The sequence below is a fragment of the Notolepis coatsorum genome, assembly GCF_963971535.1.
Source record: "Notolepis coatsorum genome assembly, chromosome: 14".
In the NCBI taxonomy this organism is placed as follows: Eukaryota; Metazoa; Chordata; class Actinopteri; order Aulopiformes; family Paralepididae; genus Notolepis; species Notolepis coatsorum.
In genome coordinates this window covers 79,715,269-79,731,762 of record NC_140178.1, presented here as the reverse complement: position 1 = coordinate 79,731,762, position 16,494 = coordinate 79,715,269, and positions in this window count along the sequence as shown.

Below are 16,494 nucleotides of genomic sequence, written 5' to 3'. Positions count from 1 at the left end.
GTAAATTCAGACTATGGTGAATCAAATCAGCTCCTCTGGCAGAACCTTTCAGTGAAGATCTTAGGACTTATGAAATTACACCCAAGCTGAAATGCTTAAATGCGGGCTCGTCCGGGATTTGAACCCGGGACCTCTCGCACCCGAAGCGAGAATCATACCCCTAGACCAACGAGCCTCTGCTTAGCAGTTTGGCTTTGCTTTTCGACAGTAAATGTCTGGGTCCTGTTGGTGGATCGTCCTGTATTTCTGTGATAAGTAATTTCCTGCTACACAACAAGCTCAATGTTGTAATTTTTTACTCAACGTTATAAGATGCAAAGTCACGACAGCAGATGATGGTGTCAACATAGCTGAAATGTGCAAAACCTTTGCTTTGGATTGGGATCTTGAAAAGGCTAATCACGCCATTGCTGTAGTTACAGACAATTCACTTAACAGTGTAACAGTGAGAGGCCGAGCTATCGCCACACATTTTTGCTTACACTTTAAACCTTGCTACACGAGCGAGTTTGAGTGCACCCCGTTGCTGTAGTTTGCTTGGTCAAGTGCAGCAGGTAGGAGCCTTCTTCTACTGAAGTTCCACAGCCACTGCTGTATTTTCCTCTAAACAGAAACTGCTGGAGCTTCCATCGCACAAACTGATCTTGGATGCAGTCACACGCTAACATAGCACAGTGGACATGTTCAAACGCTATCTCGAGCAGCAAGCAGCCATAGCAGTAGCTTCCGTGAGTACAGCTGTTTGATTGCTGATGCCTTTATGCAACTGCAAATGTGACCCGGGAACGATGTGTTCCAGCGTGAATTATGTACTTGCAAGCACATGGCTAAAAGGATAACTAGATCCTTATCAAGGGCCTGGATAGCTCAGTCGGTAGAGCATCAGACTTTTAATCTGAGGGTCCAGGGTTCAAGTCCCTGTTCAGGTGTGTCTTTACACTTTGCTTGGAGATCCCCTATTAAGTACAATACCGATGTCAACTTGGAAATTCCCCCTTCAGCTACAAAAACTATGTTACATCCTTCAGCTGTTTTGCAAGCGGTAAAGCTTCACATTTCCCACCTCACTTGCAAGGAATTGCACAACAGCAGCTGGCAAAATTGTAAAAACAAGTAAGAAGCGTGGGCCACTACTAGCTGATCTGGAGTCAGAAAAAACACTTGCACCCCAAGGGTTATGAGCAATGAGGTCATAAAATACAGACTCATTAGTTACAAGGAGAACAGATCACTGTTAATGATCACAGTATAATCGTCCCGTCTGTATGTGTGGACATTCAAACTATGGTGAATCAAATCAGCTCCTCTGGCAGAACCTTTCAGTGAAGATCTTAGGACTTATGAAATTACACCCAAGCTGAAATGCTTAAATGTGGGCTCGTCCAGGATTTGAACCCGGGACCTCTCTCACCCGAAGCGAGAATCATACCCCTAGACCAACGAGCCTCTGCTGAGCAGTTTGGCTTTGCTTTTCGACAGTAAATGTCTGGGTCCTGTTGGTGGATCGTCCTGTATTTCTGTGATAAGTAATTTCCTGCTACACAACAAGCTCAATGTTGTAATTCTTTACTCAACGTTATAAGATGCAAAGTCACGACAGCAGATGATGGTGTCAACATAGCTGACATGTGCAAAACCTTTGCTTTGGATTGGGATCTTGAAAAGGCTAATCACGCCATTGCTGCTGTTACAGACAATTCACCTAACAGTGTAACAGTGAGAGGCCGAGCTATCGCCACACATTTTTGCTTACACTTTAAACCTTGCTACACGAGCGAGTTTGAGTGCACCCCGTTGCTGTAGTTTGCTTGGTCAAGTGCGGCAGGTAGGAGCCTTCTTCTACTGAAGTTCCACAGCCACTGCTGTATTTTCCTCTAAACAGAAACTGCTGGAGCTTCCATCGCACAAACTGATCTTGGATGCAGTCACACGCTAACATAGCACAGTGGACATGTTCAAACGCTATCTCGAGCAGCAAGCAGCCATAGCAGTAGCTTCCGTGAGTACAGCTGTTTGATTGCTGATGCCTTTGTGCAACTGCAAATGTGACCCGGGAACGATGTGTTCCAGCGTGAATTATGTACTTGCAAGCACATGGCTAAAAGGATAACTAGATACTTAACAAGGGCCTGGATAGCTCAGTCGGTAGAGCATCAGACTTTTAATCTGAGGGTCCAGCGTTCAAGTCCCTGTTCAGGCGTGTCTTTACACTTTGCTTGGAGATCCCCTATTAAGTACAATACCGATGTCAACTTGGAAATTCCCCCTTCAGCTACAAAAACTATGTTACATCCTTCAGCTGTTTTGCAAGCGGTAAAGCTTCACATTTCCCACCTCACTTGCAAGGAATTGCACAACAGCAGCTGGCAAAATTGTAAAAACAAGTAAGAAGCGTGGGCCACTACTAGCTGATCTGGAGTCAGAAAAAACACTTGCACCCCAAGGGTTATGAGCAATGAGGTCATAAAATACAGACTCATTAGTTACAAGGAGAACAGATCACTGTTAATGATCACAGTATAATCTTCCCGTCTGTATGTGTGGACATTCAGACTATGGTGAATCAAATCAGCTCCTCTGGCAGAACCTTTCAGTGAAGATCTTAGGACTTATGAAATTACACCCAAGCTGAAATGCTTAAGTGAGGGCTCGTCCGGGATTTGAACCCGGGACCTCTCTCACCCGAAGCGAGAATCATACCCCTAGACCAACGAGCCTCTGCTGAGCAGTTTGGCTTTGCTTTTCGACAGTAAATGTCTGGGTCCTGTTGGTGGATCGTCCTGTATTTCTGTGATAAGTAATTTCCTGCTACACAACAAGCTCAATGTTGTAATTCTTTACTCAACATTATAAGATGCAAAGTCACGACAGCAGATGATGGTGTCAACATAGCTGACATGTGCAAAACCTTTGCTTTGGATTGGGATCTTGAAAAGGCTAATCACGCCATTGCTGCAGTTACAGACAATTCACTTAACAGTGTAACAGTGAGAGGCCGAGCTATCGCCACACATTTTTGCTTACACTTTAAACCTTGCTACACGAGCGAGTTTGAGTGCACCCCGTTGCTGTAGTTTGCTTGGTCAAGTGCAGCAGGTAGGAGCCTTCTTCTACTGAAGTTCCACAGCCACTGCTGTATTTTCCTCTAAACAGAAACTGCTGGAGCTTCCATCGCACAAACTGATCTTGGATGCAGTCACACGCTAACATAGCACAGTGGACATGTTCAAACGCTATCTCGAGCAGCAAGCAGCCATAGCAGTAGCTTCCGTGAGTACAGCTGTTTGATTGCTGATGCCTTTATGCAACTGCAAATGTGACCCGGGAACGATGTGTTCCAGCGTGAATTATGTACTTGCAAGCACATGGCTAAAAGGATAACTAGATCCTTATCAAGGGCCTGGATAGCTCAGTCGGTAGAGCATCAGACTTTTAATCTGAGGGTCCAGGGTTCAAGTCCCTGTTCAGGCGTGTCTTTACACTTTGCTTGGAGATCCCCTATTAAGTACAATACCGATGTCAACTTGGAAATTCCCCCTTCAGCTACAAAAACTATGTTACATCCTTCAGCTGTTTTGCAAGCGGTAAAGCTTCACATTTCCCACCTCACTTGCAAGGAATTGCACAACAGCAGCTGGCAAAATTGTAAAAACAAGTAAGAAGCGTGGGCCACTACTAGCTGATCTGGAGTCAGAAAAAACACTTGCACCCCAAGGGTTATGAGCAATGAGGTCATAAAATACAGACTCATTAGTTACAAGGAGAACAGATCACTGTTAATGATCACAGTATAATCTTCCCGTCTGTATGTGTGGACATTCAGACTATGGTGAATCAAATCAGCTCCTCTGGCAGAACCTTTCAGTGAAGATCTTAGGACTTATGAAATTACACCCAAGCTGAAATGCTTAAATATGGGCTCGTCCAGGATTTGAACCCGGGACCTCTCTCACCCGAAGCGAGAATCATACCCCTAGACCAACGAGCCTCTGCTGAGCAGTTTGGCTTTGCTTTTCGACAGTAAATGTCTGGGTCCTGTTGGTGGATCGTCCTGTATTTCTGTGATAAGTAATTTCCTGCTACACAACAAGCTCAATGTTGTAATTCTTTACTCAACGTTATAAGATGCAAAGTCACGACAGCAGATGATGGTGTCAACATAGCTGACATGTGCAAAACCTTTGCTTTGGATTGGGATCTTGAAAAGGCTAATCACGCCATTGCTGCTGTTACAGACAATTCACCTAACAGTGTAACAGTGAGAGGCCGAGCTATCGCCACACATTTTTGCTTACACTTTAAACCTTGCTACACGAGCGAGTTTGAGTGCACCCCGTTGCTGTAGTTTGCTTGGTCAAGTGCGGCAGGTAGGAGCCTTCTTCTACTGAAGTTCCACAGCCACTGCTGTATTTTCCTCTAAACAGAAACTGCTGAAGCTTCCATCGCACAAACTGATCTTGGATGCAGTCACACGCTAACATAGCACAGTGGACATGTTCAAACGCTATCTCGAGCAGCAAGCAGCCATAGCAGTAGCTTCCGTGAGTACAGCTGTTTGATTGCTGATGTCTTTGTGCAACTGCAAATGTGACCCGGGAACGATGTGTTCCAGCGTGAATTATGTACTTGCAAGCACATGGCTAAAAGGATAACTAGAACATTATCAAGGGCCTGGATAGCTCAGTCGGTAGAGCATCAGACTTTTAATCTGAGGGTCCAGGGTTCAAGTCCCTGTTCAGGCGTGTCTTTACACTTTGCTTGGAGATCCCATATTAAGTACAATACCGATGTCAACTTGGAAATTCCCCCTTCAGCTACAAAAACTATGTTACATCCTTCAGCTGTTTTGCAAGCGGTAAAGCTTCACATTTCCCACCTCACTTGCAAGGAATTGCACAACAGCAGCTGGCAAAATTGTAAAAACAAGTAAGAAGCGTGGGCCACTACTAGCTGATCTGGAGTCAGAAAAAACACTTGCACCCCAAGGGTTATGAGCAATGAGGTCATAAAATACAGACTCATTAGTTACAAGGAGAACAGATCACTGTTAATGATCACAGTATAATCTTCCCATCTGTATGTGTGGACATTCAGACTATGGTGAATCAAATCAGCTCCTCTGGCAGAACCTTTCAGTGAAGATCTTAGGACTTATGAAATTACACCCAAGCTGAAATGCTTAAATGTGGGCTCGTCCGGGATTTGAACCCGGGACCTCTCTCACCCGAAGCGAGAATCATACCCCTAGACCAACGAGCCTCTGCTGAGCAGTTTGGCTTTGCTTTTCGACAGTAAATGTCTGGGTCCTGTTGGTGGATCGTCCTGTATTTCTGTGATAAGTAATTTCCTGCTACACAACAAGCTCAATGTTGTAATTCTTTACTCAACGTTATAAGATGCAAAGTCACGACAGCAGATGATGGTGTCAACATAGCTGACATGTGCAAAACCTTTGCTTTGGATTGGGATCTTGAAAAGGCTAATCACGCCATTGCTGCTGTTACAGACAATTCACCTAACAGTGTAACAGTGAGAGGCCGAGCTATCGCCACACATTTTTGCTTACACTTTAAACCTTGCTACACGAGCGAGTTTGAGTGCACCCCGTTGCTGTAGTTTGCTTGGTCAAGTGCGGCAGGTAGGAGCCTTCTTCTACTGAAGTTCCACAGCCACTGCTGTATTTTCCTCTAAACAGAAACTGCTGAAGCTTCCATCGCACAAACTGATCTTGGATGCAGTCACACGCTAACATAGCACAGTGGACATGTTCAAACGCTATCTCGAGCAGCAAGCAGCCATAGCAGTAGCTTCTGTGAGTACAGCTGTTTGATTGCTGATGCCTTTGTGCAACTGCAAATGTGACCCGGGAACGATGTGTTCCAGCGTGAATTATGTACTTGCAAGCACATGGCTAAAAGGATAACTAGATCCTTATCAAGGGCCTGGATATCTCAGTCGGTAGAGCATCAGACTTTTAATCTGAGGGTCCAGGGTTCAAGTCCCTGTTCAGGCGTGTCTTTACACTTTGCTTGGAGATCCCCTATTAAGTACAATACCGATGTCAACTTGGAAATTCCCCCTTCAGCTACAAAAACTATGTTACATCCTTCAGCTGTTTTGCAAGCGGTAAAGCTTCACATTTCCCACCTCACTTGCAAGGAATTGCACAACAGCAGCTGGCAAAATTGTAAAAACAAGTAAGAAGCGTGGGCCACTACTAGCTGATCTGGAGTCAGAAAAAACACTTGCACCCCAAGGGTTATGAGCAATGAGGTCATAAAATACAGACTCATTAGTTACAAGGAGAACAGATCACTGTTAATGATCACAGTATAATCTTCCCGTCTGTATGTGTGGACATTCAGACTATGGTGAATCAAATCAGCTCCTCTGGCAGAACCTTTCAGTGAAGATCTTAGGACTTATGAAATTACACCCAAGCTGAAATGCTTAAATGTGGGCTAGTCCGGGATTTGAACGCGGGACCTCTCGCACCCGAAGCGAGAATCATACCCCTAGACCAACAAGCCTCTGCTGAGCAGTTTGGCTTTGCTTTTCGACAGTAAATGTCTGGGTCCTGTTGGTGGATCGTCCTGTATTTCTGTGATAAGTAATTTCCTGCTACACAACAAGCTCAATGTTGTAATTCTTTACTCAACGTTATAAGATGCAAAGTCACGACAGCAGATGATGGTGTCAACATAGCTGACATGTGCAAAACCTTTGCTTTGGATTGGGATCTTGAAAAGGCTAATCACGCCATTGCTGCTGTTACAGACAATTCACCTAACAGTGTAACAGTGAGAGGCCGAGCTATCGCCACACATTTTTGCTTACACTTTAAACCTTGCTACACGAGCGAGTTTGAGTGCACCCCGTTGCTGTAGTTTGCTTGGTCAAGTGCGGCAGGTAGGAGCCTTCTTCTACTGAAGTTCCACAGCCACTGCTGTATTTTCCTCTAAACAGAAACTGCTGAAGCTTCCATCGCACAAACTGATCTTGGATGCAGTCACACGCTAACATAGCACAGTGGACATGTTCAAACGATATCTCGAGCAGCAAGCAGCCATAGCAGTAGCTTCCGTGAGTACAGCTGTTTGATTGCTGATGCCTTTGTGCAACTGCAAATGTGACCCGGGAACGATGTGTTCCAGCGTGAATTATGTACTTGCAAGCACATGGCTAAAAGGATAACTAGATCCTTATCAAGGGCCTGGATAGCTCAGTCGGTAGAGCATCAGACTTTTCATCTGAGGGTCCAGGGTTCAAGTCCCTGTTCAGGCGTGTCTTTACACTTTGCTTGGAGATCCCATATTAAGTACAATACCGATGTCAACTTGGAAATTCCCCCTTCAGCTACAAAAACTATGTTCAAGTTCAAGTTCAAGTTCTTTAATAGTTGTCATGCAGAAGTACAGAATACTTTCATACAAAATGCTTCTTACTGTTACGCTCCAGAGACTGTGCTAGACAAGATAGTATCAAATAACATAATAACATAATATAGCATGAATTTAGAAGAAGAAAATGAGGTCACAGTGTTCGGTATAGACATATGTGCAATGTTCTGAGTTACCATATAATATACAATACACAATACTATGCAGTGTACAGTACTATCTAGTGCAAAGCAGAAATGGGATGAGGTACAATTTTAGGTACAATTTACAGTAAGGTGTACGAGTTATGTTACATCCTTCAGCTGTTTTGCAAACGGTAAAGCTTCACATTTCCCACCTCACTTGCAAGGAATTGCACAACAGCAGCTGGCAAAATTGTAGAAACAAGTAAGAAGCGTGGGCCACTACTAGCTGATCTGGAGTCAGAAAAACCACTTGCACCCCAAGGGTTATGAGCAATGAGGTCATAAAATACAGACTCATTAGTTACAAGGAGAACAGATCACTGTTAATGATCACAGTATAATCTTCCCGTCTGTATGTGTGTAAATTCAGACTATGGTGAATCAAATCAGCTCCTCTGGCAGAACCTTTCAGTGAAGATCTTAGGACTTATGAAATTACACCCAAGCTGAAATGCTTAAATGCGGGCTCGTCCGGGATTTGAACCCGGGACCTCTCGCACCCGAAGCGAGAATCATACCCCTAGACCAACGAGCCTCTGCTTAGCAGTTTGGCTTTGCTTTTCGACAGTAAATGTCTGGGTCCTGTTGGTGGATCGTCCTGTATTTCTGTGATAAGTAATTTCCTGCTACACAACAAGCTCAATGTTGTAATTTTTTACTCAACGTTATAAGATGCAAAGTCACGACAGCAGATGATGGTGTCAACATAGCTGAAATGTGCAAAACCTTTGCTTTGGATTGGGATCTTGAAAAGGCTAATCACGCCATTGCTGCAGTTACAGACAATTCACTTAACAGTGTAACAGTGAGAGGCCGAGCTATCGCCACACATTTTTGCTTACACTTTAAACCTTGCTACACGAGCGAGTTTGAGTGCACCCCGTTGCTGTAGTTTGCTTGGTCAAGTGCAGCAGGTAGGAGCCTTCTTCTACTGAAGTTCCACAGCCACTGCTGTATTTTCCTCTAAACAGAAACTGCTGGAGCTTCCATCGCACAAACTGATCTTGGATGCAGTCACACGCTAACATAGCACAGTGGACATGTTCAAACGCTATCTCGAGCAGCAAGCAGCCATAGCAGTAGCTTCCGTGAGTACAGCTGTTTGATTGCTGATGCCTTTATGCAACTGCAAATGTGACCCGGGAACGATGTGTTCCAGCGTGAATTATGTACTTGCAAGCACATGGCTAAAAGGATAACTAGATCCTTATCAAGGGCCTGGATAGCTCAGTCGGTAGAGCATCAGACTTTTAATCTGAGGGTCCAGGGTTCAAGTCCCTGTTCAGGCGTGTCTTTACACTTTGCTTGGAGATCCCCTATTAAGTACAATACCGATGTCAACTTGGAAATTCCCCCTTCAGCTACAAAAACTATGTTACATCCTTCAGCTGTTTTGCAAGCGGTAAAGCTTCACATTTCCCACCTCACTTGCAAGGAATTGCACAACAGCAGCTGGCAAAATTGTAAAAACAAGTAAGAAGCGTGGGCCACTACTAGCTGATCTGGAGTCAGAAAAAACACTTGCACCCCAAGGGTTATGAGCAATGAGGTCATAAAATACAGACTCATTAGTTACAAGGAGAACAGATCACTGTTAATGATCACAGTATAATCGTCCCGTCTGTATGTGTGGACATTCAGACTATGGTGAATCAAATCAGCTCCTCTGGCAGAACCTTTCAGTGAAGATCTTAGGACTTATGAAATTACACCCAAGCTGAAATGCTTAAATGTGGGCTCGTCCAGGATTTGAACCCGGGACCTCTCTCACCCGAAGCGAGAATCATACCCCTAGACCAACGAGCCTCTGCTGAGCAGTTTGGCTTTGCTTTTCGACAGTAAATGTCTGGGTCCTGTTGGTGGATCGTCCTGTATTTCTGTGATAAGTAATTTCCTGCTACACAACAAGCTCAATGTTGTAATTCTTTACTCAACGTTATAAGATGCAAAGTCACGACAGCAGATGATGGTGTCAACATAGCTGACATGTGCAAAACCTTTGCTTTGGATTGGGATCTTGAAAAGGCTAATCACGCCATTGCTGCTGTTACAGACAATTCACCTAACAGTGTAACAGTGAGAGGCCGAGCTATCGCCACACATTTTTGCTTACACTTTAAACCTTGCTACACAAGCGAGTTTGAGTGCACCCCGTTGCTGTAGTTTGCTTGGTCAAGTGCGGCAGGTAGGAGCCTTCTTCTACTGAAGTTCCACAGCCACTGCTGTATTTTCCTCTAAACAGAAACTGCTGAAGCTTCCATCGCACAAACTGATCTTGGATGCAGTCACACGCTAACATAGCACAGTGGACATGTTCAAACGCTATCTCGAGCAGCAAGCAGCCATAGCAGTAGCTTCCGTGAGTACAGCTGTTTGATTGCTGATGTCTTTGTGCAACTGCAAATGTGACCCGGGAACGATGTGTTCCAGCGTGAATTATGTACTTGCAAGCACATGGCTAAAAGGATAACTAGATCCTTATCAAGGGCCTGGATAGCTCAGTCGGTAGAGCATCAGACTTTTAATCTGAGGGTCCAGGGTTCAAGTCCCTGTTCAGGCGTGTCTTTACACTTTGCTTGGAGATCCCATATTAAGTACAATACCGATGTCAACTTGGAAATTCCCCCTTCAGCTACAAAAACTATGTTCAAGTTCAAGTTCAAGTTCTTTAATAGTTGTCATGCAGAAGTACAGAATACTTTCATACAAAATGCTTCTTACTGTTACGCTCCAGAGACTGTGCTAGACAAGATAGTATCAAATAACATAATAACATAATATAGCATGAATTTAGAAGAAGAAAATGAGGTCACAGTGTTCGGTATAGACATATGTGCAATGTTCTGAGTTACCATATAATATACAATACACAATACTATGCAGTGTACAGTACTATCTAGTGCAAAGCAGAAATGGGATGAGGTACAATTTTAGGTACAATTTACAGTAAGGTGTACGAGTTATGTTACATCCTTCAGCTGTTTTGCAAACGGTAAAGCTTCACATTTCCCACCTCACTTGCAAGGAATTGCACAACAGCAGCTGGCAAAATTGTAGAAACAAGTAAGAAGCGTGGGCCACTACTAGCTGATCTGGAGTCAGAAAAACCACTTGCACCCCAAGGGTTATGAGCAATGAGGTCATAAAATACAGACTCATTAGTTACAAGGAGAACAGATCACTGTTAATGATCACAGTATAATCTTCCCGTCTGTATGTGTGTAAATTCAGACTATGGTGAATCAAATCAGCTCCTCTGGCAGAACCTTTCAGTGAAGATCTTAGGACTTATGAAATTACACCCAAGCTGAAATGCTTAAATGCGGGCTCGTCCGGGATTTGAACCCGGGACCTCTCGCACCCGAAGCGAGAATCATACCCCTAGACCAACGAGCCTCTGCTTAGCAGTTTGGCTTTGCTTTTCAACAGTAAATGTCTGGGTCCTGTTGGTGGATCGTCCTGTATTTCTGTGATAAGTAATTTCCTGCTACACAACAAGCTCAATGTTGTAATTTTTTACTCAACGTTATAAGATGCAAAGTCACGACAGCAGATGATGGTGTCAACATAGCTGAAATGTGCAAAACCTTTGCTTTGGATTGGGATCTTGAAAAGGCTAATCACGCCATTGCTGCAGTTACAGACAATTCACTTAACAGTGTAACAGTGAGAGGCCGAGCTATCGCCACACATTTTTGCTTACACTTTAAACCTTGCTACACGAGCGAGTTTGAGTGCACCCCGTTGCTGTAGTTTGCTTGGTCAAGTGCAGCAGGTAGGAGCCTTCTTCTACTGAAGTTCCACAGCCACTGCTGTATTTTCCTCTAAACAGAAACTGCTGGAGCTTCCATCGCACAAACTGATCTTGGATGCAGTCACACGCTAACATAGCACAGTGGACATGTTCAAACGCTATCTCGAGCAGCAAGCAGCCATAGCAGTAGCTTCCGTGAGTACAGCTGTTTGATTGCTGATGCCTTTATGCAACTGCAAATGTGACCCGGGAACGATGTGTTCCAGCGTGAATTATGTACTTGCAAGCACATGGCTAAAAGGATAACTAGATCCTTATCAAGGGCCTGGATAGCTCAGTCGGTAGAGCATCAGACTTTTAATCTGAGGGTCCAGGGTTCAAGTCCCTGTTCAGGCGTGTCTTTACACTTTGCTTGGAGATCCCCTATTAAGTACAATACCGATGTCAACTTGGAAATTCCCCCTTCAGCTACAAAAACTATGTTACATCCTTCAGCTGTTTTGCAAGCGGTAAAGCTTCACATTTCCCACCTCACTTGCAAGGAATTGCACAACAGCAGCTGGCAAAATTGTAAAAACAAGTAAGAAGCGTGGGCCACTACTAGCTGATCTGGAGTCAGAAAAAACACTTGCACCCCAAGGGTTATGAGCAATGAGGTCATAAAATACAGACTCATTAGTTACAAGGAGAACAGATCACTGTTAATGATCACAGTATAATCGTCCCGTCTGTATGTGTGGACATTCAGACTATGGTGAATCAAATCAGCTCCTCTGGCAGAACCTTTCAGTGAAGATCTTAGGACTTATGAAATTACACCCAAGCTGAAATGCTTAAATGTGGGCTCGTCCAGGATTTGAACCCGGGACCTCTCTCACCCGAAGCGAGAATCATACCCCTAGACCAACGAGCCTCTGCTGAGCAGTTTGGCTTTGCTTTTCGACAGTAAATGTCTGGGTCCTGTTGGTGGATCGTCCTGTATTTCTGTGATAAGTAATTTCCTGCTACACAACAAGCTCAATGTTGTAATTCTTTACTCAACGTTATAAGATGCAAAGTCACGACAGCAGATGATGGTGTCAACATAGCTGACATGTGCAAAACCTTTGCTTTGGATTGGGATCTTGAAAAGGCTAATCACGCCATTGCTGCTGTTACAGACAATTCACCTAACAGTGTAACAGTGAGAGGCCGAGCTATCGCCACACATTTTTGCTTACACTTTAAACCTTGCTACACGAGCGAGTTTGAGTGCACCCCGTTGCTGTAGTTTGCTTGGTCAAGTGCGGCAGGTAGGAGCCTTCTTCTACTGAAGTTCCACAGCCACTGCTGTATTTTCCTCTAAACAGAAACTGCTGAAGCTTCCATCGCACAAACTGATCTTGGATGCAGTCACACGCTAACATAGCACAGTGGACATGTTCAAACGCTATCTCGAGCAGCAAGCAGCCATAGCAGTAGCTTCCGTGAGTACAGCTGTTTGATTGCTGATGTCTTTGTGCAACTGCAAATGTGACCCGGGAACGATGTGTTCCAGCGTGAATTATGTACTTGCAAGCACATGGCTAAAAGGATAACTAGATCCTTATCAAGGGCCTGGATAGCTCAGTCGGTAGAGCATCAGACTTTTAATCTGAGGGTCCAGGGTTCAAGTCCCTGTTCAGGCGTGTCTTTACACTTTGCTTGGAGATCCCATATTAAGTACAATACCGATGTCAACTTGGAAATTCCCCCTTCAGCTACAAAAACTATGTTCAAGTTCAAGTTCAAGTTCTTTAATAGTTGTCATGCAGAAGTACAGAATACTTTCATACAAAATGCTTCTTACTGTTACGCTCCAGAGACTGTGCTAGACAATATAGTATCAAATAACATAATAACATAATATAGCATGAATTTAGAAGAAGAAAATGAGGTCACAGTGTTCGGTATAGACATATGTGCAATGTTCTGAGTTACCATATAATATACAATACACAATACTATGCAGTGTACAGTACTATCTAGTGCAAAGCAGAAATGGGATGAGGTACAATTTTAGGTACAATTTACAGTAAGGTGTACGAGTTATGTTACATCCTTCAGCTGTTTTGCAAACGGTAAAGCTTCACATTTCCCACCTCACTTGCAAGGAATTGCACAACAGCAGCTGGCAAAATTGTAGAAACAAGTAAGAAGCGTGGGCCACTACTAGCTGATCTGGAGTCAGAAAAACCACTTGCACCCCAAGGGTTATGAGCAATGAGGTCATAAAATACAGACTCATTAGTTACAAGGAGAACAGATCACTGTTAATGATCACAGTATAATCTTCCCGTCTGTATGTGTGTAAATTCAGACTATGGTGAATCAAATCAGCTCCTCTGGCAGAACCTTTCAGTGAAGATCTTAGGACTTATGAAATTACACCCAAGCTGAAATGCTTAAATGCGGGCTCGTCCGGGATTTGAACCCGGGACCTCTCGCACCCGAAGCGAGAATCATACCCCTAGACCAACGAGCCTCTGCTTAGCAGTTTGGCTTTGCTTTTCGACAGTAAATGTCTGGGTCCTGTTGGTGGATCGTCCTGTATTTCTGTGATAAGTAATTTCCTGCTACACAACAAGCTCAATGTTGTAATTTTTTACTCAACGTTATAAGATGCAAAGTCACGACAGCAGATGATGGTGTCAACATAGCTGAAATGTGCAAAACCTTTGCTTTGGATTGGGATCTTGAAAAGGCTAATCACGCCATTGCTGCAGTTACAGACAATTCACTTAACAGTGTAACAGTGAGAGGCCGAGCTATCGCCACACATTTTTGCTTACACTTTAAACCTTGCTACACGAGCGAGTTTGAGTGCACCCCGTTGCTGTAGTTTGCTTGGTCAAGTGCAGCAGGTAGGAGCCTTCTTCTACTGAAGTTCCACAGCCACTGCTGTATTTTCCTCTAAACAGAAACTGCTGGAGCTTCCATCGCACAAACTGATCTTGGATGCAGTCACACGCTAACATAGCACAGTGGACATGTTCAAACGCTATCTCGAGCAGCAAGCAGCCATAGCAGTAGCTTCCGTGAGTACAGCTGTTTGATTGCTGATGCCTTTATGCAACTGCAAATGTGACCCGGGAACGATGTGTTCCAGCGTGAATTATGTACTTGCAAGCACATGGCTAAAAGGATAACTAGATCCTTATCAAGGGCCTGGATAGCTCAGTCGGTAGAGCATCAGACTTTTAATCTGAGGGTCCAGGGTTCAAGTCCCTGTTCAGGCGTGTCTTTACACTTTGCTTGGAGATCCCCTATTAAGTACAATACCGATGTCAACTTGGAAATTCCCCCTTCAGCTACAAAAACTATGTTACATCCTTCAGCTGTTTTGCAAGCGGTAAAGCTTCACATTTCCCACCTCACTTGCAAGGAATTGCACAACAGCAGCTGGCAAAATTGTAAAAACAAGTAAGAAGCGTGGGCCACTACTAGCTGATCTGGAGTCAGAAAAAACACTTGCACCCCAAGGGTTATGAGCAATGAGGTCATAAAATACAGACTCATTAGTTACAAGGAGAACAGATCACTGTTAATGATCACAGTATAATCGTCCCGTCTGTATGTGTGGACATTCAGACTATGGTGAATCAAATCAGCTCCTCTGGCAGAACCTTTCAGTGAAGATCTTAGGACTTATGAAATTACACCCAAGCTGAAATGCTTAAATGTGGGCTCGTCCAGGATTTGAACCCGGGACCTCTCTCACCCGAAGCGAGAATCATACCCCTAGACCAACGAGCCTCTGCTGAGCAGTTTGGCTTTGCTTTTCGACAGTAAATGTCTGGGTCCTGTTGGTGGATCGTCCTGTATTTCTGTGATAAGTAATTTCCTGCTACACAACAAGCTCAATGTTGTAATTCTTTACTCAACGTTATAAGATGCAAAGTCACGACAGCAGATGATGGTGTCAACATAGCTGACATGTGCAAAACCTTTGCTTTGGATTGGGATCTTGAAAAGGCTAATCACGCCATTGCTGCTGTTACAGACAATTCACCTAACAGTGTAACAGTGAGAGGCCGAGCTATCGCCACACATTTTTGCTTACACTTTAAACCTTGCTACACGAGCGAGGTTGAGTGCACCCCGTTGCTGTAGTTTGCTTGGTCAAGTGCGGCAGGTAGGAGCCTTCTTCTACTGAAGTTCCACAGCCACTGCTGTATTTTCCTCTAAACAGAAACTGCTGGAGCTTCCATCGCACAAACTGATCTTGGATGCAGTCACACGCTAACATAGCACAGTGGACATGTTCAAACGCTATCTCGAGCAGCAAGCAGCCATAGCAGTAGCTTCCGTGAGTACAGCTGTTTGATTGCTGATGCCTTTGTGCAACTGCAAATGTGACCCGGGAACGATGTGTTCCAGCATGAATTATGTACTTGCAAGCACATGGCTAAAAGGATAACTAGATCCTTATCAAGGGCCTGGATAGCTCAGTCGGTAGAGCATCAGACTTTTAATCTGAGGGTCCAGGGTTCAAGTCCCTGTTCAGGCGTGTCTTTACACTTTGCTTGGAGATCCCCTATTAAGTACAATACCGATGTCAACTTGGAAATTCCCCCTTCAGCTACAAAAACTATGTTACATCCTTCAGCTGTTTTGCAAGCGGTAAAGCTTCACATTTCCCACCTCACTTGCAAGGAATTGCACAACAGCAGCTGGCAAAATTGTAAAAACAAGTAAGAAGCGTGGGCCACTACTAGCTGATCTGGAGTCAGAAAAAACACTTGCACCCCAAGGGTTATGAGCAATGAGGTCATAAAATACAGACTCATTAGTTACAAGGAGAACAGATCACAGTTAATGATCACAGTTTAATCTTCCCGTCTGTATGTGTGGACATTCAGACTATGGTGAATCAAATCAGCTCCTCTGGCAGAACCTTTCAGTGAAGATCTTAGGACTTATGAAATTACACCCAAGCTGAAATGCTTAAATGTGGGCTAGTCCGGGATTTGAACCGGGGACCTCTCGCACCCGAAGCGAGAATCATACCCCTAGACCAACGAGCCTCTGCTGAGCAGTTTGGCTTTGCTTTTCGACAGTAAATGTCTGGGTCCTGTTGGTGGATCGTCCTGTATTTCTGTGATAAGTAATTTCCTGCTACACAACAAGCTCAATG